This window comes from Typopeltis vanoorti, chromosome 2, assembly GCF_054136105.1.
Source record: "Typopeltis vanoorti isolate ZY-2024b chromosome 2, IOZ_Tvanoo_1.0, whole genome shotgun sequence".
In the NCBI taxonomy this organism is placed as follows: Eukaryota; Metazoa; Arthropoda; class Arachnida; order Uropygi; family Thelyphonidae; genus Typopeltis; species Typopeltis vanoorti.
The window spans coordinates 66,320,681-66,343,914 of record NC_143550.1 but is presented as its reverse complement, the minus strand read 5'-3'; the positions used below and the strand labels follow the sequence as shown (position 1 = coordinate 66,343,914).

At 37.0% G+C, this 23,234-nt stretch overlaps 1 protein-coding gene across 3 annotated transcripts in view; it reads left to right on the top strand.

Annotated features, from left to right (window-relative positions):
- Window positions 1-23,234, top strand: part of Nup205 (nuclear pore complex protein Nup205) — a 610,691-nt gene that overhangs the window by 59,749 nt on the left and 527,708 nt on the right. The gene's annotated exons all lie outside the window — the stretch shown is intronic.

Here is a 23,234-nt window from a genome sequence, read left to right as displayed (position 1 = left end):
TATCCAAAAGTTAATAGGTTAAATAAATTAAAATTACTGATTAATAGTTATTTTACTTATTTTGCATAGAATACAGATAAAAACCCGTGCCTGGTATTCTTGAAAGGAAAGAATGATTATTTACTATATTTTATAGAAAAGGAAAAGGTAGATGATCGCCATACTTTTTAGAATTCAAATGAATTATTTCAAGGAATTTTTTAATTATTATAAATGGGACCAAAAATAGTATACAGAATTGATAATAATGCATAAAGTGAAGACCAAGAAATATACACAAAAAAATGAAATGACAAGATTATGACAAGAAATGACAACATGGCTGACAGAAGAAGATATAGTTAGTGGGATAGAATGTAGGTTATAGTGTGTTTAGGAGGGACAGAGAGAATAAAATGGGGGGGAGGGGTATTATTGATGATAGCTGATGAACTGCAGCCAAGGAGAATTGAAGTTGTATCGCAGGATAGTGAAAGGAGCTCATTTGAGGCTATTTGGTGTGAGATTGATACTGGCAGAATAAAATATACAGTTGGGTGCTGCTATAGACCAGGTGATGGAATAGATGGTGGAGATGGTATGCATAAACAAATTGATGAAATGAGTGGAAGGAGGGTAATTATTATGGGGGATTTCAACTATGGTAACATTGATTGGAAGGAGGAGAGGACACATGTGAGGAAGGAAAAGGATTTTATTCAATTATTAAGGGATAACTATCTGAGACAGCATGTAATTGAAAATACTAGGGGTGTGAGAGTGCTTGACCTGGTAATAGCATCTGAGAATTTGACTGTAATGAATATGACCATGTTGCCACTTATTGGTGAGAGTGATCATAAGGTCTTGACCTGGGAGGTGGCTAAAGGTGTGGAATTTTCGATTAAGACAGGGTATATGTGGAATTACCGTGCTGGCAAGTATGACAAGCTTAGGAGATTGCTTGGATCAGTGCCATGGCATGTACAACTGCAAGGGCTGGACGTCGATAGAGCATGGGAAGTGGTCAAGGAGCATTTACAGGAGGTAATGGCTGATTGTATACCTAGGGTCCGAAGAGTAAAACAAGTAGGGATAAAATGGATGAATAACACCATTAAGCTTGAGCTGCAAAAAAAGAAACAACTGTGGAGGGAATTTAAAGAAAGGGGTGACCTGCAGGCACACGAACGGTATAAAGTGCAGGTCAGAAAGGTAACGAGTGTGGAAAAAAAAGCAAAAGCGGATTATGAAAGGAAACTAGCTTTGCAAGCAAAAGAGAATCCAAAACAGTTCTTTCAATATGCTGCAAGCAAGAAAAAAAACTGTACACGGCAAAATGATTTTAAGGAATGACGATGGTAAGGAGGTCACTAAATCAGTCGATATAGTGGAGTTACTAAGCGCGCACTTTGCAAAAGCATATCATCCAGGTGGTGACATTGAAAAAGTGAAGGAACCATTAGTTTATACGGGAATAGTGATGAATGAAGTGGAGGTGACTAGTTTATTACAGAACCTTAATGTGAACACATCTGTGGGATTGGATGGTATACTGGCACGGGTCTTGCGTGAAGCAGCTAAAGAATTATCAATGCCCTTGACCATGTTGTTTAATCTGAGTCTCAGGTCTGGCTTAGTCCCGAAGGTGTGGAAAGAGGGGAAAATAGTTTCACTGCATAAAGGAGGATCCAAGACTATGGTTGCAAATTACCAACCGATCAGCATATCAGGAGTCGTTGTCAAGGTCTTAGAGAAAGTAGTCAAGGGAAAAATGCAGGAATGGATTGATGAAAACGAGATACTGTACAGGGGACAGCATGGCTTTGTGAAGGGTAGATCATGCTTCAGTAACTTGCTCAAGTTTTATAACAAGGTGACGGTTGAACTGGATAAGGGAAATGGGTTTACAGTGATACTGCTGGACCTGGCAAAGGCGTTTGACAGGATACCACATGGAATACTAATCCGTAAACTACAACATATGGGAATGGATATAGGGTTGGTGAGATGGATAGGTGGTTGGTTGATGGAGAGATATCAAAGAGTAGTTTATTCAGGAGTAGAGTCCAAAAGACGGCCTGTGACTAGTGGTGTGCCGCAGGGTTCTGTTCTTGGACCACTGCTGTTTAATCTGTTCATTAACGATATAGGGAAGGATCTAAGTGGAACAATTCATTTGTTCGCTGATGATGCAAAGTTGGGTAGGGCAATAGTGAATGCAGAAGATGTCAAAGTCTTGCAGGATGACTTAGATAGATTGGAGTTCTGGGCTATGGAGAATGGATGTCAATTTAATGTGACAAAATGTAAGGTTATGCATTTTGGGGTGAAAAGATTAGCAGCAGTATACCACATTGGTGGAACTGTACTCCAAGAGATTGATGAGGCCAGGGACTTGGGAGTGTTGGTGGATAAGGAGATGAAGTTTAGGGGGCACACTGCAAAAGTAGCTAAATCAGCTCATCAACTCACTTAGTTGTTGAAAAATACCTTGACGAGCAGAGACAAGCAAGTTTTTGTACCTCTGTACCGAGCCTTGATAAGACCTCATCTCGATTACTGTGCCCAGATTTGGTCACCTCGGTTCCTTCTTGATGGGGAGGAGGTGGAGAGGATCCAGAGGCGAGTGACTAAGATGATAACAGGTCTATGGAATGAACCATATGAGAACAGGTTGAAGATTTGTGGGTTGCAGAAACTAGTTGAGGAGGGGAGATATGATTGAGACATTCAAATTGCTAAAGGGATTCTATAGGATTAATTCAGAGGATATTTTTGAGATCAGGACTGGTGGTGGGAGAACTAGGGGACACCTATGGAAGCTGGGCAAGAGTGTGGTTAGCAGGGGTGTTAGAGCTGGGTTCTTTACTTTTAGAGTGGTAAATGAGTGGAATAAGCTGCCAGAGTCTGTTGTGGGTGCTATGACGGTGAACGAATTCAAGACAAGGTATGATAGATACCGTGAGAATGTAATCGCATAGTTGTGTGGATATGATGTTTAGGGCCTCCCTCGATGAGTCTAAGGACTCCCGGAGTCGCCCGAAATAATAATAATAATAATAATAATAATAATTATAATGCAGTAAAACTTTTAAATTTTGGAATAAATATAACTATAAAATGTGTAGCAAGACAAAAAATAGAACAATAAAAAACTGTAATATACATAATATGCCATTAAACAGTATTTATGATGGTATGCTGGTCATTTCAATATGGCAAGTAAGAGGAAGAATAACTATGGAATATTAACCTTAATGAGTGATGATCATGAAGAGACAGAAGTGGATAAAATAGTTGAGTTACTGAGTGACCACTTTGCAAGCATATATCAGCCTAGTGAGGTTATGCTTTAACCTATGTGACAGACACTAATGTGGGAACATAGTTGGATGAATTGGAGGTTCTTAGGATATTGCAGAATCTCAGTGTAAATACTTCTGTGGGTTTTAGATGGGTCTGCCTGGTTGGCTGGCCCATTTAACCTGCTGCCAAAAGGCTGCAGGTTAGAATCCTGCCGTGGACATGGATGTTTGTGATTATCTGTGAAAATACTAATGGTGGTGGTGTTGGTGTAGATGATGAAGATAGTTGCGTTTGGTGGAGTGGTGGAGATGGAGAGTTGTAGAACAGGTGCCCTCCCTCGATGAGTCTTTGGACTCCCTGCTGGAGGTGTTACATGAAAATAATAATATCGGCTAGGGTTTTGCGAGAATGTGCAGTGGAACTGGCAAAGCTTTTGACTAAGCTGTTTAATTTAAGTATCAGCTCTGGTAGAGTTCCAAGGGAGTGGAAAGAGGGCAAAATTATTCCTTTGCATAAGGGAGGTTCTATGACTACAGTAGCAAATTATAGACCAATCAGTGTCTCAGGTGTGGTGAGTAAAAGTGCTAGAAAAATTGGTAAAAAAGATAATTCAATAATGGGTCAGTCATACCTTAGTAATTTACTAACTTTTTATAATAGAGTAACAGCTGAGTTGGATAAAGGAAATGGCTACATGATGATTTTGTTGGATTTTGCAAAGGTATTTGACAGACTACCACATGGACACTGTTATGCAAATTAGAACAAATGGCGAAGGAGATGATGCTGGTCAAGTGGGTAAGAGGGTAGTTGCTGGACAGATATCAAAAAGTTGTACATGGAGGCGGCAGAATCAAGGCAAAAACAGGTGACTAGTGTGTGTCACAAGGTTCAGTCCTGGGACCATTTCTGTTTAATTTGTACATAAATGATATAGGAAATATTCAGTTGTTTGCTGATGATGCGAAAGTAAAATAATAGTTAATCAAGGCAATGTGGAGAGCTTGCAAGAAGATTTAAGTCAGTTTGGGCAAAAGTTAATCGGTGTCAGTTTAATGTCGAGAAATAAAGTTATGCATTTTGGGATAAATAGATTATAAGCTTTGTATCACATTGATGGCACTGTACTCCAAGAAATAGATGAAGCTAGAGATTTAGGGGTGGTTGTAGACAGAGAGTTAAAGTTTAGAGGACATATTGCTAAAGTTGCTAAATTAGCTCATAAGATTACTTGGCTAGTGAAGAACATATTAACAAGTTGAGATAAGGAAATTGTAATTCCCCTTTATAAGGATTTGATATGCATTACATCTGGATTACTGTGCCTCAAGTCTAGTTCCTTGGATTTCTTGGGGATGAGAAATCAGTGGAGAGGATTCAGAGGCAAGTGAGTGGCCTGTGGAATGTTCCCTATGAGGATAGATTGAAGGTGTATGGATTGCAGAAGTTGGTTGATAGGAGAAAAAGAGGGGATGCAATAAAAACATTTGAGTTTGAGTTTATAGGATTGTTGTAGGGGAAATGTTTCAGCACTTGGCTAGAACAAGAGGTCATCCCTGGAAGTTTAATAAATGTGGTCAGTAGGGGGTGTGAGGACTAGATTTTTTGCTTGGAGAGTGGTAAATGAGTGGAATGAGTTGCCAGAGTCAGTTTTGAGTGCTTTGTCTGTTAATGGGTTCAAGAAGAGCTATGATAGATCATGTGGATTAATTGGGTCTCCTGCAACGAGTCTTCGGACTCCATGGAGGTACCCGTATAATAATAATAATTTCAAGAAAATTGTCATTAAATTATAGCTAATTATGAGGCTATTGTGGTGCTATATGAAGAATAGTTGGAGAATACATAGAAAAGAAAATAATATGCAAGATCATTTTTGTTCTATTAAAACAGTTGGTGGTTACTGAGCTTATAATACAAAAAATAAAAATTGCTTTGGATCACCCATTTGATGAAATAGACTCCTAATATTGAATTATTCAGACTGCAGTTGAACTTGCATTTTTTATACATTGAATGTGAAAAAAATCATTATAGTATCTTTAAAAAGATATCGACAGCATAGAATTGATCAATTAACTTTGCAATTCATGCATATCAGACTCACTTGATTTATGTGAATTAATTAGTTGCATAAGTATTTTATTTATTTTTTAATGTTTAAAAAGTGAAATATACAGGGTGATTCAAAAAGATGGACTCAGTTTCGTATGGCTAATTTCCTGAATTATACATCATATGTGAATGATCTACATAATTTGCGAGAGGAGGTCCTAAAGTTTGAAATACTACTGCTAGAGTGCTTGCCTAGTGCACAGCTGTTCAGCAGTGTCAGTTGTGAGCAAAATGGCTATGCAGCACAAAAATTTTTTTTGTGTTCTTGTGCTCATTAAAACCGAGTCGGCAACTGTGGTGCTGATGTGTGGTTCGTCATCGTTTCAACATTAAACCTCCAATGAGGAAGAGCATTTGTCGTTGGAATTATCAATTTGAGCAAACAGGTTGTCTGTGTAAGGGAAAAAGCTCGGGGCACCCTTCTTCAGGTATGGGATGAATTCAGCTACAGTTTTGATGTTATTCGCACGGCTGGACGGGGAAGGCACATTGAACATCTATGAACTTTATTGTGAGTATCATCAAATATACTTTACATCATATTTGTCACTAGTTTTATGTTTGATATATAGATTTACAAAATTGAGTCCATCTTTTTGAATCACCCTGTATAATAGTCTTTCTGATGAAAGTCCAGAGGAGCCATGCTTCAAGCTTTGTAAAATAGTAATAACTTTCTCAGTCATGTTTTTGCAGGAATTAGGAAGTCACTGATTACTTTGGGTGATAACACAGTAGCACCATTTGGAGGTTAGGGAACTGGAAATATGGATAGGCAGAAAGTGTGTCTACTGACTTGGAAAGGCGACCAGAGGGTTTGACTACTTTTTCAGTAGAATACAGGATATCTGGAGGTGCTATTTTAGCATCCAGTTTGGATGTACTTTTTTTTGTAGTATGTTGAGTACTGAACTACAGTTTGTATTTCAAGCCGATTTTGATATATTGAGTTTTTTCCTTATTACACTTGGAAAAAAAACAACAACAAGGGAATCTCATTTTCCCTGAAAAATCAAGCTGTGTAGATAATGGTGTGTGTGGGGGGGGGGAGGGGGGGTTGAGTGGGATAGTGGATGAAGAGTTTCATCAGTTTTTACTAGAATATTAAGAATTATTTCAGTTATTTGGTTGGAGCAAGTGCTTCAATCAGAATAGCAAAAATAGTTATCACCAAAGAAAGGAAATGAAGTCTAGAAATTGCAGAGGTTATCTCATTTAGCATCATTATGGTGGCAAAGGACATGATACCTAGAATACGCAGGTAAAAGACATTCTATAGAAAAGAAAACTTGAACAAGGTTATGAGCCTTCACGTTGGAGGCTTAGTGGAGTAAAACAGCACCGGTAAGAATTAAAAACACTAATTCTTCTAATATTTCATCTATCACAGAGACATATTCAGGAAGTACAGTATGAAACTTGTAACCCCCCCCCCCCACACACACACCCCAACCAACCACAAAACTAAGTTAAACACTTGGATGAAAGACTAGTGTCCTAACTAGGTAGAGTTCCCTCTGTGGGCGCCTGGTTATGTCTAGGATTAAACTAGGATCTTGAAGGATTAGTGCTTCCCATATTTTGGCAAGTTTTATGCATCCATACTTATTCAGATTAGACTGATTTTTGAGGAGAGTTGCAGATTCTAAAATTAATCTTTCTGTTCTAAACTTGCTGCAGTAGAGTATGATTTGATGAGTAGTATCTAGAGAATGGTCTGCAAGGCCTGATTGGCCATAGTCAATATTGCTGATGTGTTTTTTGTGTTCTTCTATGCAGATGGTGATTGATGTTAGTTGTCTTTCCATAGCATGCCAATTTGCAGGAACAGGGAACTCTGTATACACTAGAACGGAAAGAGGAGAAAGCTTTTCCTTAGTGGAATGGATGAAGATAGCTAGTTTCAAGTGGGAATTAAAAGCTGTGTATTAAGATTTCTGGCTCTATTTTTTCAAATGTGCCTCTGATGTATGGCATGGTGACAGCATTACTGAAATCCTTCTGAAGAGAAGAGAGTGGGAGATAGATGATTTTTTTTTTTTTTTTTTTATTTTATAGGAACTGTAGCCATTAGATAGGAATGTGTAGTGTATATGGCTGAATTCTTCAAGAGAGGCCACATTGGAACAAACATTGTAGACTCTTTGGTTAGAATTTTTATGATACCATATTGTTGAGAGGGGGAGATAATGGGAGAGTTTTGTGAATTGTGAAGTGAGTCAGTTTCCTGTATACTGAGGAGGAGAGGTTACCAAGGTGTCTAGGAACTTTAGCCTATCATTAGTTTTTTTTTTTTTTTTCATTGTAAACTGGATTGGGTGTTCATTATTGGACTATTGAGGCAACAGAGGAGAGTATAATGTGTGTGTGTGGGGGGGAGGGGGGCATTGGACCAAATAGAGATATCGCTATGTATCTTAGCTAGATAGAAACCTTCAGAGAGGCTGAGTCAAGAGCTTGTTTTTCAAAATCTTCCATGAAAAAATTGGCAGGGTTGTTGAGATGGGGGTTGTGGTAAACTATATCTTGGGGGAGAAATGATACAAATCTCTGAGACTGCTCTTCCTACATACCATTAGGTTATTATGATACCACTAAATCTCAGATTAAAAAGTATCTTCTTGACCACCTGAAATCACTGAAACTTAAAACACACAGTTCTTGCACTCCCTCTTGGATGTACAGTTTAATGAAAATCTACAAACCTAATTCCTTTTTATGACTTATAGTAGATACTACAGATTCTTTCTGCTATAAATTATCCACACAATTAGCAAATTTTCTGATCCTTCCCACTGCCACTTGCCTTATCACATCATATATACATACAAATTCTACCATTTTTAAAATTTCCTTTGAAAATCTAATTGTATATAGTAGATACATATTAGTCAGCTTTGACCACACTTCACTATTTATTACATTCCCATAAATGACATCTTAACACTTTTAAAAAAATGTGTTTTCTCCCAGTATCACAGAGCTCTTTCCTTTGCCATCCATTCTGAATGTTTCTCTTAGAAGGACAAAATTTACAAACAGATGGAGGATACTGCTATAGCCCATCCCCTGCAAGTTTTTTCATGGAAGATTTTGAAAAAGAAGTTCTTGACTCAGCATCTCTGAAGCCTTTTATCTGGCTAAGATATGTTTTCTATTTGGCCTCATGGCCCACACACACACATTATACTCTTTCTTCTATCATCTCAGTGTTTCAATAGTATACAGCCAATCCAGTTTACAATAAAAATAGAAATTAATAATAGTCTTGCCTTCCTTAGACACCTTGGTAACCTCTTCTTCTCATTATACAGGAAACTTACTTACATAGGCAGATACATTCATAATCTTCCCCATCATCCCCTCCCCCCACCTCAATACATGGTATCATTAAATTAATGAACAGATCCCACAACCTGTGTTCCAGTGAGACCTCTCTTGCAGCAGAACTCATTTATATACACCACACCTTACTTTCTAATGGCTACAGTTACCAGAATCAAAAACTGATCAATCCTTCCTGTAGTCCAGAACCTTCTCTTCAGAAGGATGTTAATAATGCTTTCACCATCCTCTGCATCTGAGGCAAATCAGAATTCTAATTAATACAACATTAATACAACTTCTATATAGCTTTTAAGTTCCACTTGAAACTAGCTACCCTTATCCGTTTTACTAAGGAAAAGCTTCCTCCCATCTCAATTCTGGTATGTATAGAGTTCTCAGTTTCTGCAGATTGGCATATTATGGACAGAGCCTTGCAGACATTCTCTGTTGCAGCAAGTTTAGAACAGAAAGACTATTTTTAAAATCTGCAACCTGTCCTCCGAATAAGCATGGATGCATAAAATGTCTTGAAATATGGGAGGTGATATACTAGTCCTTCAATATCTCCAAGATTGCTTGACCTAATTAGGTCTATAATCGTTTGTTCTTATGTTTCACTTAGTTTTGTGTTGCCTGTGTGTGGTTACAAGCTTCATATTATAATCCTTGAAGAAGACTGAGACAAAATATTGGAAGAATTAAATAATTTTTAATCCTTTTTCCAGTACTGTTTTACTCCATTAATCCTATAACATGAATTTCTTCCAGCACTTAAGCCTTAACCACATGGATAGGGTTATGACCTGAGTTATCATCTACAGTGTATTTTGAAGGAGAACTGTTTAAGAACGGATAAGAAGTGTTGAGAGGGCAGAAGAGTATTATCTGGTATTCTGGTGGATAGATGAGAGCAATGATCTTTTACAAATTTTGATCATCACTGACAGAAAATACCTTTATATCTCTTCCAGATTGATCACTGGAATTGGATATGAGAAAGAAGCTGATTTGTGTTATTGAAGCCTCTGAAGGAAGACAACCTTTCACTTAGGTTGCTTGGACTATAGATAACGAAACTTACAGACACATAATGGAAAAGGTCAGAGTGATTATCAGAATTTGAGGGCAACAGAGACAGTAAATGAATTTAACTGAATGGGGCAAAGGAAATTTGGAGCTATAACAGACTGTAAAGAGGATTTGAGATTTCATGGTCTCTGACATAGGATGTCAGATCTCACAAATACATACGTTCCATCCTTGTGATAGTAGGACTCATGCAGTATGTAATTTGGAAAGTTGAGGTGGCCAGTAGTTGTTGAGGCTGTCAATTTAAATCTATTAGGAATAATTATAGCTGTAGAAAGTTTTTTGATTCAGTTACAAATTAAATTATATCTGACAAGAAGTTTATATTTTTGTTTAATTCTTTATCCAAGTGTAAGCAAACAAAGTTTGAACGTGAAATATTTTCACAACTAGGCTACTTCCAGGTTGAAGCTGTTGACTTTGCATCAATTGCTTTATTATTCCATTATGCAAAGCATACTCTTTTCTGGAAGTGTATATTATGCATTGTGAGAGGGATCACTACCCAAATTGCTTTCAACTTTTTTTTTTTTTTTGATGCCTCTTTGGCCCAGGAAGACACTAAGATTGAATTAATGCAGATATCGTATATTTTCCGCATAAGTAATAAAAAGGAGTATCACATTATTAAAAATACTCTGGATTAGAGATAGTTGTAGAAAGTTTTTTCCACTTGGTTGCAAAGCAATTTATACTTGACAAGAGCTTCTTGCTTTAAGCATTTAGCTTGTTGCCTCTACAGAAATTCAGTGCAAGCCATCGTTTTCTTGGTCTGTCAACTGACATTTTGTATTTGCTTTCTAATCTCTTGCTACTTTAACTATTTTTTGGGTCCATTCTATTAATATGTTTGTTCCATTCTGATCTCTTTTTTATCATTTGTTTATGGTTTGTAACTGACATTCTTTATGTCTGTTAATTTTTTACTCTATTGAATTTTGTTTTATTAACTGTTTTTCTTAATGTTTTTCTTTTCCATGTTGTATTTATCTGTGGTATTTTTAATGTTCTTGTTGCACTCACATAAGTTGGTACCAGTACTACTGATTTATATATTCTTATGTTTCTTTTGTTAGATCTTTATTTTTCCATATAATGGAATTTATACATCCTGATATTATATTCTTTCAGGGGACCCTAGAGAGCGCGTCCCCTGGGTGGCGGATAGGGGAGCCCACCATGTGTGTGTGTGTGTGTACATGCACGTGCATGTGTGTATATATATATATATATGGTGGGGTGGTCCGAATATACTGAATAAGGACTCGTGGACCAACAGGGCCATAAGGGGCAATCATCTTGATTGTAAGGGAAGCGGCACTCCCCTAGCTGGATCTATCCTCTTCTTCTTCTACTTTGAGGAAGAACCACTTACTTTAATCTTTCCAATAAGGCCTTATCAGCCAACTCTTCTTACTTTATGACCCTTGTGCTATTAGAGTACTCGAGGGCCATGGGGTCTTTTCATTTCTGGCCTTACAACTATGTCCTTAATATATTTCTTCTATAATCTACCCTTTCCCCTTCAATATACCCTATTCCTCCTATGGGTTTAAATTCGGAAGAAGACGAGTTCAGAAGCCTTAAGGTAGCAGCCCTACCACTGAACTATATCATCGTCAGGCTAGTCCCCTGACATGGAGAACATAACCATACTTGTAAGCTGACAGAAAAAGATAATCGGATTGAATCTATGGGAAACGACATTGGAATGGAAAAGGGAAAACGAAAATGGAAACGACAAAATATAATACACATAGCAAACTGAAATGTAAGAGGAATAGCATATAAAGAAATAGAATTAAACCAGTTATTAAATGAAATTTTAAAATAGCAGTAATCACTGAAACAAAAAAGAAATTAAAAGGAACTATGAGAACTGAAAATTTTAATGTGATATACAGTGGAGTCGACAGAGACCAAAGAGCACAAGCAGGAGTCATGATTTGGATTCATAACTCCCTTTCAAAACAGTTAAAACATTATAAATTATGGAATGAAAGAATAATAGAAGCTAGAATAAAAATAGATAGAGGCTATTTAACAATAATTGGTTTATATGCCCCAGAAGAAGGAAAAGAACAGGAAAATATTGATTTTTATAATCAGCTACAAAACATATATAATAAAATAAATAAAAATGATTACATGATTTTAGCAGGAGACTTAAATGCAAGAATTGAAAACACGAAAATTAATAATAATATAGGAATACATGGAGAACACACTCTAAACAGAAATGGTAAAAAATTGATTGACTTTGTAGTTTATAATAACCTAAAAATAATGAATTCCTTCTATAAACATAAAGACATACATAAATATACTTGGGCAGCAAGAGGATGGAAATCAATATTAGATTACTTCATATTAAATGAAAAGACATCAAAATTTTCACTAGATGTTAGAGTTCACAGAGGATATGAAATAAGCAGTGACCACTTCCTTGTTAAAATAAAATTAAGATTACCACCTAAATGGCTACAAGTAACAAGAACAGAAAGAAAAATTGAAACATTTGTTTATAAAACTAGACTATTGAATGACACAAATGTACAATGGCTATATGAACAAAGAATTAACCAGTATCTCGATAAAATAAAACAAAATGAAGAAATAGAAATAGAATAGCTTAGTATAAAAACGATACTAAATGCAGCAGCAAATGAAAGCTTAGGAAAGACCAAAAAATTCAATAAAAGAAAAAAACTGAAGATCTGGGATGATACAATCAAAGAAATAATCAAAAAGAAAAAAGAAGCCTATCACAAATGGTTAAGCCGTAAAAGATCATCATCATCATCATCATCATCAAATTCCTGCCATGTACCCTCAAGGGGTGTACAGGATATGACAGTACTACATGAAAAAATTACATGATTACTAACTTCCTATCTACAATTTTCCTCCAAATCAGTCTGTTACTTGTCAAGACTCCAACATTATCAGATCTTATATTTCTATCATCTAAGGCACTTTGTACCGTATCAATCCACCTATATCTTGGTCTTCCTCTGGGTCGTTTTCCTGCCAACCTGGCAGAGAACACTTGTTTTGCTAATCTTTCCTCTCCCATTCTATTTAAGTGACCATACCATCTGAGATTAGCTCTGCTAACGCATTCCTGGATGCTGACAATGTCAAGTTCTTTCCTAATATCCTCATTTTTAATATGATATTGCCATTGATGCCATCTGTTCACGCCTCTAATCTTTCTCAGGACTCTCATATCTGCGGTCTCTAGTCTTTGGTCAAGTGTTTTACTTCTGACCCAGCTCTCAGATCCATAAGTTAAAATTGGTTTGAACACAGTCTTGTATACAGCTAATTTAGTGTTCCGACTAATTTCTTTCTTATTCCATATGAATTTATTCAATTGACTTCCCACGATACCAGCTTTGCTGATTCTGTTGTCTATTTCTATATTTAGTTTACCATCTTCACTAAAAATTGTGCCTAAGTAGCTGAAATGTTTTACTTGTTCCACAGGTTCTCCATTCACAACACAGTCGACATTTTCAATGATTCTGCCTATTTTCATTGTCTTTGTCTTTTTATTGCTGACCTTCATACCATATCTATTACAACAGCTATTCAATTTAGTCAGAGAATCTTGCAGACTTGTAGCGGATTTATTTAGAAGTATAACATCATCCGCATAAAGCAAAGAGCTGACATTAACATCTCCAATCTTGATATCAGGTTTAATACCACATTCCTTCATAATGTGATCCATATAGATAATGAATAACAGAGGGGATAATGTACATCCTTGTCTCACACCAGATTTAACATTAAACCATCTTCCTGTACTTCCTTCAATTCTAACTGCTGACTCACAACTCAAATAAAGACTAAGTATTGCTTGATATAATGCCCCATTGACACCATATAACTGCAGTGTATTGAATAGCTTCTCTCTTGGCACCTTGTCATATGCCTTTTCCAAATCGACAAAACTTAAATACAGATCTTTGTTATATTCCCATGCTTTCTCGACTATTTGTCGTAAAGTGAAGATCTGATCCTGACAGCCTCTATTTGGCCTGAATCCAGCTTGTTCTTCACCAAGCTTTTCTTCCACAATTCTTCTCAACCGTTTCTCAAGTATACTTGCATAGATCTTGCCAGGAACACTCAGTAGGGAAATACCTCTGTAATTCTCACATTCAGTTTTATTTCCCTTTTTATATATGGGTACTATGAGAGCTCTACTCCAATCATCGGGAATTCGTCCCTCTGTCCAGGCTTTCTGAACTATGCAGTGCAGCCACTGTAAGACTCTTATACCACCATACTTCAGCATTTCTGGTCGAATATCATCTACTCCTGCTGCCTTTCCACATTTCAAGCCTTTGATGGCTTTTTCTACTTCATGTATGGATATGTATTCCTGACTGCATGCCTGGTCAGTGTTTTTTATCACTGTGCTGTCATCACTGCTTGTTTCATTTAGCAGTTTTTCAAAGTAATTACTCCATACTTCAAGGATATCTTTTTCTCCTGTTTTCATTTCACCTTTATCATCTCTAATTCCTTTTACAGCACTCTTTCCTCCATTCCTAAGCTTCTTCAACAACCTCCAGAATATTTTGCCACCTTCTTGATATTTATTTTCTATATTCTTGCCAAAGTCCTCCCATGACTTTTGTTTAGCTAGTTTTACACACTGTTTAGCTTTCTTACATTTGTCTCTGTATTCTGTAAGAGTAAAAGCTGACTTATTTGCCAGGAACTTTTGATATGCTTTCTTCTTTTCCTTCACTGCCTCTTTAACTTCCTGTGTCCACCAGGGAGTTCTGATTTTTTTATCTTTGCACACAACCTCACCACATGCCTCTCTGGCAGAATCAATCAATGTTTCCTTCAGAGTTTGCCACTGAATCTCCAAGGTTTGATTCCTGTTCTCAAACTCTTTCATTTTCTTTTCAATAACATTTCTGTATTTTAGTCTACAGTTCACATCTGAGAGCTGCTCAACTTTTATTCGCTTTAAAACTTTCTTACATGTTATTCTTTTCAATATGAAATTCAATTTTATCCTGCTCAAGACTAAATAGTGATCACTTCCAATTTCAAATCCTCTGTACACTCTGGTGTCCTGCACCAGGGAGAAAACATCACTATCAACAATAACATAGTCAATGAGACTTTTCTTATTCCTAGCATCTTCTCTCCATGTGAATTTGTGCACATTTTTATGTTGGAACATGGTGTTAGTAATAACCAGTCCATGTCCTGAGCAGAAATCTAACAGATATTTGCCATTATTATTAGCTTTGCTCTTTTCTCCAAATTTTCCCAAAATATTTTTGTATGTCTCACAATCATTTCCTACTCTACTATTTAGATCCCCAACAAGGACCAACTTTTCCTTTTTCATTGTGTCAGTTGCTTTTTCTAAAGCCTCAAAAAATTCCTCCACTTCTACCTTAGTAGAACCTTCTGTGGGACCATAGGCACAAATAAGTCTCATTGTCCAGTTCCCCATTCTCATATTTGCCCACATTACTCTACTTGAGACTGACTGCCATTCAAGAAGATTAGCCTCGTATTTTGTGTTGAATACTATGGCTACTCCTTCTTTTCCTTGATTGTTATTGCCTGAATATAACATTTTGTATTTATTGCTCAGAAAGATCTCACCAGTTTTGGTCTTTTTTGTTTCAGTCACCCCTATTATGTCGATCTGGTACTTATCTAATTCCTCAGCTAGCTCCATTTCTTTGCCATTCAGGCTTCTTACGTTGATAGTACCGATCTTTAACTCTGGTGATGTTGAGTTGGGGTTTGTTTTCAGATTTGTTCCAGTAGCTGACTTTTCGCTGTTCGCCCTGGTTCCCTGGCGAAAACAACGGGGGCCTTGTTTAACCGGGCGACGCCCCAGCCGGCATGAAATTTTTCATGTTGTACCATCATTTTTTATTTTGGTTTAACCAATAAGAATGCAATTTGGTCGGCTAAATCCCAAATTGCTAGCCCATCCTCGTTCGTTCAGTATCAAAGTAGATACCCAACAGGGTGCACCACGAGAAGGTGAGGATTGGACATTAGGTCAGAAGCCCTGGTCGGTTCTCCGCATTCCTTTAAAGGCTATGTGGAGGTCTCCTCTCAGTTATACAGCTTTGACCCTTAAGCACCCCTAAAAGCCGTAAAAGATTAGAAGATGAAATAGAATATAAAAGAATAAGAGCCATAGCTAAAAGAGAAGTCAGAAAAAGACATAGAGAATGATGGAATAAATTTGTTTCTAATTTAGAACATGATTTATATAAAATAAGACCCAATGTATATAAGATTTTGAAACAGCTAAATGCAGATACCAAAGAAAACATAAAATTAAACACTGAATTGAAATTAGAAGAATTTCTAAATTACTACACAGAACTGTGGACAGACAAATATTTTAAAAAAAAAAAGACAACTGGCAAACAGTTAATGAAAATGAAAAGGAAATAACTGAAGAAGAATTAGAAATCAGCCCGAAAGAAACAAGAAACGGAAAATCACCTGGAGAAGATAAGCTAGTTTCAGAACTATATAAATACGCAGGAACAAGATTCAAAGGAAGACTCTTATTATTTTTAAATAAAATTTACTCAACTGGTATCCCCCCAATAGAATGGAAAAAAGCAATTGTGATTCCTATCTTTAAGAAAGGTAATAGAGATGACCCTAAAAACTATAGAGGTATCAGTATATTAAATTCATGTTACAAAATATACAGCAGAATCTTAAATAACAAACTAATGAAATATTCCGAAATCTATATTCTAGAGGTACAAAATGGATTTAGAAAAGGACGATCATGTATAGACCCAGCCTTCTGCCTAAAATTAATAATAGAGAAAAGAAGAGAATATAATTTAGAAACACATATTGCATTTATTGACTTTGAAAAAGCATTTGACAAAGTTAAAAGAAATATATTATTTAACATATTAAAAGAAAGACAAATATCAAATAATATCCTAAAAGCTGTCACAAGTATATATGAAAATAATCAAATACAAATAAGATTAAATCATGAGCTATCATATACAAGAGAGATAAACCAAGGGATCCGACAGGGATGTCCCCTCTCAGCAACTCTTTTTAATATCTACTTAAATGAAATAATAATAAAATGGAGTAAAAATTTACATCAAGGAATTAAACTTTCACCTACAGTTAACTTAAACACTCTCCTCTTTGCAGACGACCAAATAATAATTACAAATTCTGAAGATAACTTACAGAAAGCTATTTTAAATCTAAATGAGATATCCAAAGATTATGGTATGATAATATCAACGGAAAAATCAAAAACTATGGCCTTTAAAGGACAAGATCCAGCAAGAACTAAAATAGTATTAGATAACAAGATCTTAGAACAGGTGAATTCATTTAACTACCTAGGATGTATGATCACTTATGAAAATGAAAAAGATATAAACATAAAAATTGCAAAATATTTAAAAACAACAGGAGTAATTAACTCTATATTTAAACCAAACCTAGTTCAAAAACAAACCAGGCTAAAAGTATACAATACATTAGCCCTACCGGTCTTAATGTATGGAAGCGAAATCTGGATAATAAAACAAAAAGACAAACAAAGATTAACAACAGCAGAAATGAAGTTTATGAGAAAATCTGCAAAGTATACCCTATTTGATCACAAAAGAAATGAAGATATTATGAAAGAATTAAACCAAGAACCAGTAATTGAAAAAATTAAAAAATATAAACATAGATGGATGGAACACGTTCAAAGAATGAAAACAGAAAGATTACCAAAACAAGCCTTAAAGTACAAGCCATTAGGAAAAAGAAAACCAGGATGTCCTCTTAAACGATTCAACGATGACTTACAGGGTGTTCGGGATAAATTTGACAGTTTCGTAAGGAAAAAGAAAATCTTCTTTGTATCTATTAAATTTAATGAATTGACAAAAAAACATTACAGGCAGAGTTAATTACAATACTATCAACAAGATTTACTCAAAATAACCACCATTAGCATCGATCACAGCTTCAATTCTGCTTCGGAACCTCGAACAAGCTGATGCTACAGTCTCCCTGGGAAGGGCCGCAAAAACTGTTTTAATTTTATCCGTTAACTGGGCTTTTGTATTACTGGAAGTGCGATTGGTGTCTTTTTCAACTGCGCCCCATACAAAATAATCCATGGGGTTAAGGTCTGGGGAGTTTGGAGGCCAAACATTTGGACTGGTGAAGTCGTAGAAATTTTCAGACAACCATTTTTGACTTTTCCCAGAGGTGTGGCAAGGGGCCGAATCCTGCTGCCATACATACGGCCTACCATTGGCTACCCTTGTTATCCAGGGCTTGACTACAGTTAGCAACTCCACGAACAAAGCCCGAATTCCAATGCCAGGGTTCTTCAACACCTGTTCCTGCAGATTTGCGAGGAATTCTGCTGTACGAACGCAATCAGATCGTCTGCTAGGGATCTTTCTTCTTGCTACATCCTCGTAGTCACCATTGCAAGTCTCTAGTTCATTCCTGATTGTTTTTACTGTATTCAGGGAGCATTGGGCAGCAGTCGTAATATCCTTATTTTGATGGCAGGCACGAATCATCATGATACAAGTTATTCTCTTCCATGATTCAGGTGGGTTCCAGCTATCCATCCTTTCTGACATCTTGTATATGAATGAAGAAGGGTCCAAACTTTTAAATGAAGAGAAGTGTGTGTTAATACATGTAACTTACGGAAAAATATAATTAATTATAAATATGTCAAATTTATCCCGAACACCCTGTATAAGGCCGGAACAGGTCATACTAGGCCTAAATCCTTGATACGTATGATGATGATATTTTATTAACTTTCAAGGATTGTTCTTTTACTTCATTCTGTGTTATATTTTCACTGTTAACAATTATTCCTAAGTATTTAAATTTCATTACTTGTTCCAGTATTTTTCCATTTAGTTCTAATTTCATCCTGTTAATTATTTTGCATTTGCCATTGTTTTTGATTTTTCTATTGATATTTTCACATAAAACTGGTGTTCTGTTGAAATTTGAGTAATTGCTTTCGGAGATCATCTTTATTTCCTACACGCACATCATCTGCATATTCAAGAAAATTATTATTTTTTTAAAAATTTTTGTTTTGTCTAATTTCTGTTATTATTTTGTCCATAATTATGTTAAATACATTTAAAGAATTGTCTGTTTCCAAAGGAAAAAAATTTGATAGATTACATGTTAACTTTGTTTCTTAACACTTGGTTAAAGCATTAAACAAGATTAATATTTCTTGTGAAGTATATGCTTTGTAATAAAGCAAAAAAAGCTTTCTACAATTATCTGTAATCCAGAGTATTTTAATAATAAGCATATACACCTTTTTGTTACTTATATGTGGAAACTATATGCCTTCTGCATTAATTTAATTGCCATAGGGATTCTGCTAGTGACTTGATGTGATCGGACGTGTTATTTTAGGCTGTACCTGATTGAATTTTATATAAGGTTTTTTGGGAAACTCAGATTGCACTGGAGTTAACACAGTTTGAAACCTACTGTCTCCACCTCTGCATGAAAAATGCACGAGGTCTGATGGCCATGTAGGCCCCACCCAAAACGAGGACCAGTAATGGATGTATGGTATTTTAGGTAGGTAGGTTTTCACTCTGTGGCCAAGTGAGTTCTTGACACTCCTGTTCCTATTTATTAGGGTACTATAAATTGCTGTTACTTCGCACTTTTTTCTAATGCTTGGTTTTGCTGGAAGTCTTTTGCTGCTGTGGGATTCTCTTTGCAGGTAGACCACTGATTGGGACTACGGGATAACTATGCAGACTCAAGGACCCACGATCTTAAGCAGTGATTTTGCACCTTGTTCTCTTGGTATGAATGAGATTGATTTTGATGCCCTGATAGAGTCACTGGACAGAGGACTAGCCATAAATATACTAAAAAAAAGATCCTCAAAAAATTTGAACTTAATCTATATTCTATGTCGGATGATGACGATAACAATGTTCTTGCAGAACATTGTCGTCGCAGGTGATCTCTGCCCCCTTAGACTTCACGGAGGTCCGCACTCGTAAGAAGCACAAAACCACAACCTCAGAACCACCAAAAGATGATGGAATTGAAGAAGACGGTCCTGTTTTGGACTCCTCTACATCCACTAGAGAAAAGATACCTCCAATTATTCTGCGCAAAAAACAAAAATGGATGTCTCTAAGGGCCACCATATTCAATCTACAGATCTCTTATAACTACGCAAAAAATGTCACTGTCGGCATTAAGATTCAGCCCGCCACAGTGATGGACTACCGAAAATTCACAGGTGAAATGAATGCCAGAGGCATTCAGTATCACACCTCACTTGGTTCAGAGAAAAATCTGAAGGTAATACTCAGAGGAGTGTCTGAAGACATATCCACCGAAGAAGTGGGTGCTGATCTACACCAGCAGGACCTACCACCCATTAAGGTCAGCAGAATGACCAAAAAAAACAAGACTCCAATGCAACTAGTATTAGTAGAGATTAGTCAAACATATATATGACTTGACGTCCATCTATGGACCGAAAATCAGCCCAGAACCCTTAAGGAAAAAGGGCTTCAAAGGTCAGTACCACAGATGTCAAAAATTTGACCATGCCCAGAAAATGTGTAAGGCTGAGTTTAAATGTCTAAAATGTGGGAGTAGCCATCTAACCAATATCTGCACAGAGCCGAAAACCACCCCAGCTAAATGTGCCAACTGCTGTGGCCCTCACACAGCCAACTATAGGGGTTACATACAAAACCCAAACAACAGAAGATTGGAGACAGACAGACACTCTCTCTCCCCCAGTAGATCCACGGCCTCTCTCTTTCTCTCTCCCGTCTGACGCAGCTAGAGGCCTTCAAAAGAACAACTCAGCAACAACAGACAAGGACATATGTGGATGTAGTCCATTCTAAACAGATAACTCATGAACAGGATCAACTAGCACCACACACAAACCTGACAGCTATTATCACCTCTTCTCTGGCAAATATGCTACTAGACTTGAGCAAATCCACCCCCCCTCAACATCTTTTACTAAAAGATTCCTAAAGGATACACAAACCATCATCACAGCACTCACTCATGAATAGGAATAAACTAAATCCAGACTCACTACAGATTATTGCGTGGAACGCGAACGGCCTCAGAAATAAGATCTTGGAGCTCTAAGAGTTCTCCCAAAGACATCAGCTGGATGTAGTTTTGATAAATGAAATGCATCTGAGATCATCGGACAACCCCAAAATCAGAGGATATCAGTTGTACAGAACTGACAGGCTTACCCACAGAGGCGGCGGCACTGCTATTCTAATCAAGAATTACATCAGTTATCACTCTGTAAATATCCCACCTACTACTAATCTAGAGGTTACAGGTATAGAGATTCTCACAAGCTCAGCTGGTAGACTAAAAATCTTTGCAGCATACAATCTTCACTAAAATCATTACTGTCCTCGGATTTGGATGCCATCTTGGGCATCAGAGAGCCTGTCAACATTGGCGGTGACTTAAACTCTAGGCATCCCGCCTGGAACAGTCGAACTACCAATAAAAACAGACACGTACATGCTAACTACACAGGATCCAACAATGTGGTTGTGGCAGGTCCCACTGAACCTACCCATCATAATACGTATGGCAGTGCTGATATCTTGGACATAGTCATACTGCAGAATATGAAACTCCAGTACAGTTTAATGACACTTAATGATCTTTCACCTGATCACAACCCAATTGGGAAACCAAGAAAAACTGTCAACCCCCCCCCCCCCCCCGCACTCATTCATATTGGTCCCATTCTGCTTATAAAATCCGAAGAAGAAATTGAAACAGCTATTAAAGATCTGACTCAACAAATTAACACAGCTTTTCCAGCAGTCACTACTTCTACAACTACCCTCAGGCCCAAGCACTTGCCAAAAGATATCATGAACCTGATCAAGGAGAAAAATAAGGCCAGAAAAAGGTTTCACAATACCTGCACACCACAAGACAAACGAATCCTAATTAGACTAGACTCTGCAGTGAGAGATGCCCTTAAAGCACATAGAAATCAACTTTGGGAAGAAAGATTGACCTCTATCTCTCCTGAAATCAATCCATTTGGAACCTAATCAGAAAGATCAAAAACAAAAACAAATCTTTCCCTCCCTCACTCCAAACGGATCTAAGCCTCATCCACACTGATGCAGATAAAGCCGAAGCAATTGCAGAAAATTTAAATATTCAAAGTCTAAATGTTCATATGTAAACCCTCATATGAACATTTAGACTTCAATCACATCTACAAGATCCATCGACATGTCAGATCTTCTGTAACATGCTCCTATCAAATTGCACCCACATTACCAGCAGAAATATATGATATAATCAAGAAATTAAAAAACAAAAAGGCTCCTGGACCTGATGGCATCACCAACAAGGTGATAAAGCTGCTACCACGTATAGCTATTGTACACCTGACCAACATAATAAATTCCATCCTCCGTTTCAAACATTTCCCTTCCTGCTGGAAGGTAGCGGATATAATTCCAATCCATAAGACCGGAAATACCTGCATCTGCCTCAAAGTTGCAGACTTTCAGCCTCATCTCCAATCTGGGTAAAATTGCAGAGAAAGTTATTCTTACCAGATTCCAAGCTTCCATACACAAGTTAAACATTCTTCCTAATGAACAGTTTGGTTTCCGTCAATACCATAGTACCATACAGCAGATACATAGACTAGTCGAATACATTTCCACGGGATTCAGTTGGTATCAATGCACTGGGGCTGTTTTCCTTGACATAGCCAGTACATTTGATAAAATTTGGCATTAGGACTACTACATAAACTGATCTCAACTGGAATACCATTGGAAATGGTACACTTAATTAAATCATACCTTTTTGACAAGCGTATGCAAGTTAAGATCGGTGCTGCGGTATCAGCACAGAAATGCATCTTGGCTGGAGTCCCACAAGGATCCTTACTGCACCGATTCTGTTTTCCATATACATGTGTGATATCCTGTACAACCCATTGTCATCTATCAAAGCCCTTTACACAGATAATACAGTGATATTAGCCAGATCTCTACAGCCACACCTTGCCATCAAGAAACTGCAAGAAAAGCTACTACTGATTGAAAAATTTCGCCAAATGGAGACTGCAAGTGAATCCCCAGAAGAGTATAGCTATGCTATTCTCCAGAAGACCAATGCTTCATAATGGGAACATCTTCCTATTCAACACAAAAATCCCATGGCAAACAGAGATCAAATAGCTTGGTGTACTGCTGGACAGAAGGCTGACTTTCAGCTGCCATATCAAGACTCTCTGTGTAAAGACATCAAAAGCGATTACCCAGCTCTGTCCTCTAATCAACAGAAACAGTAAGCTAAACACCAGAATC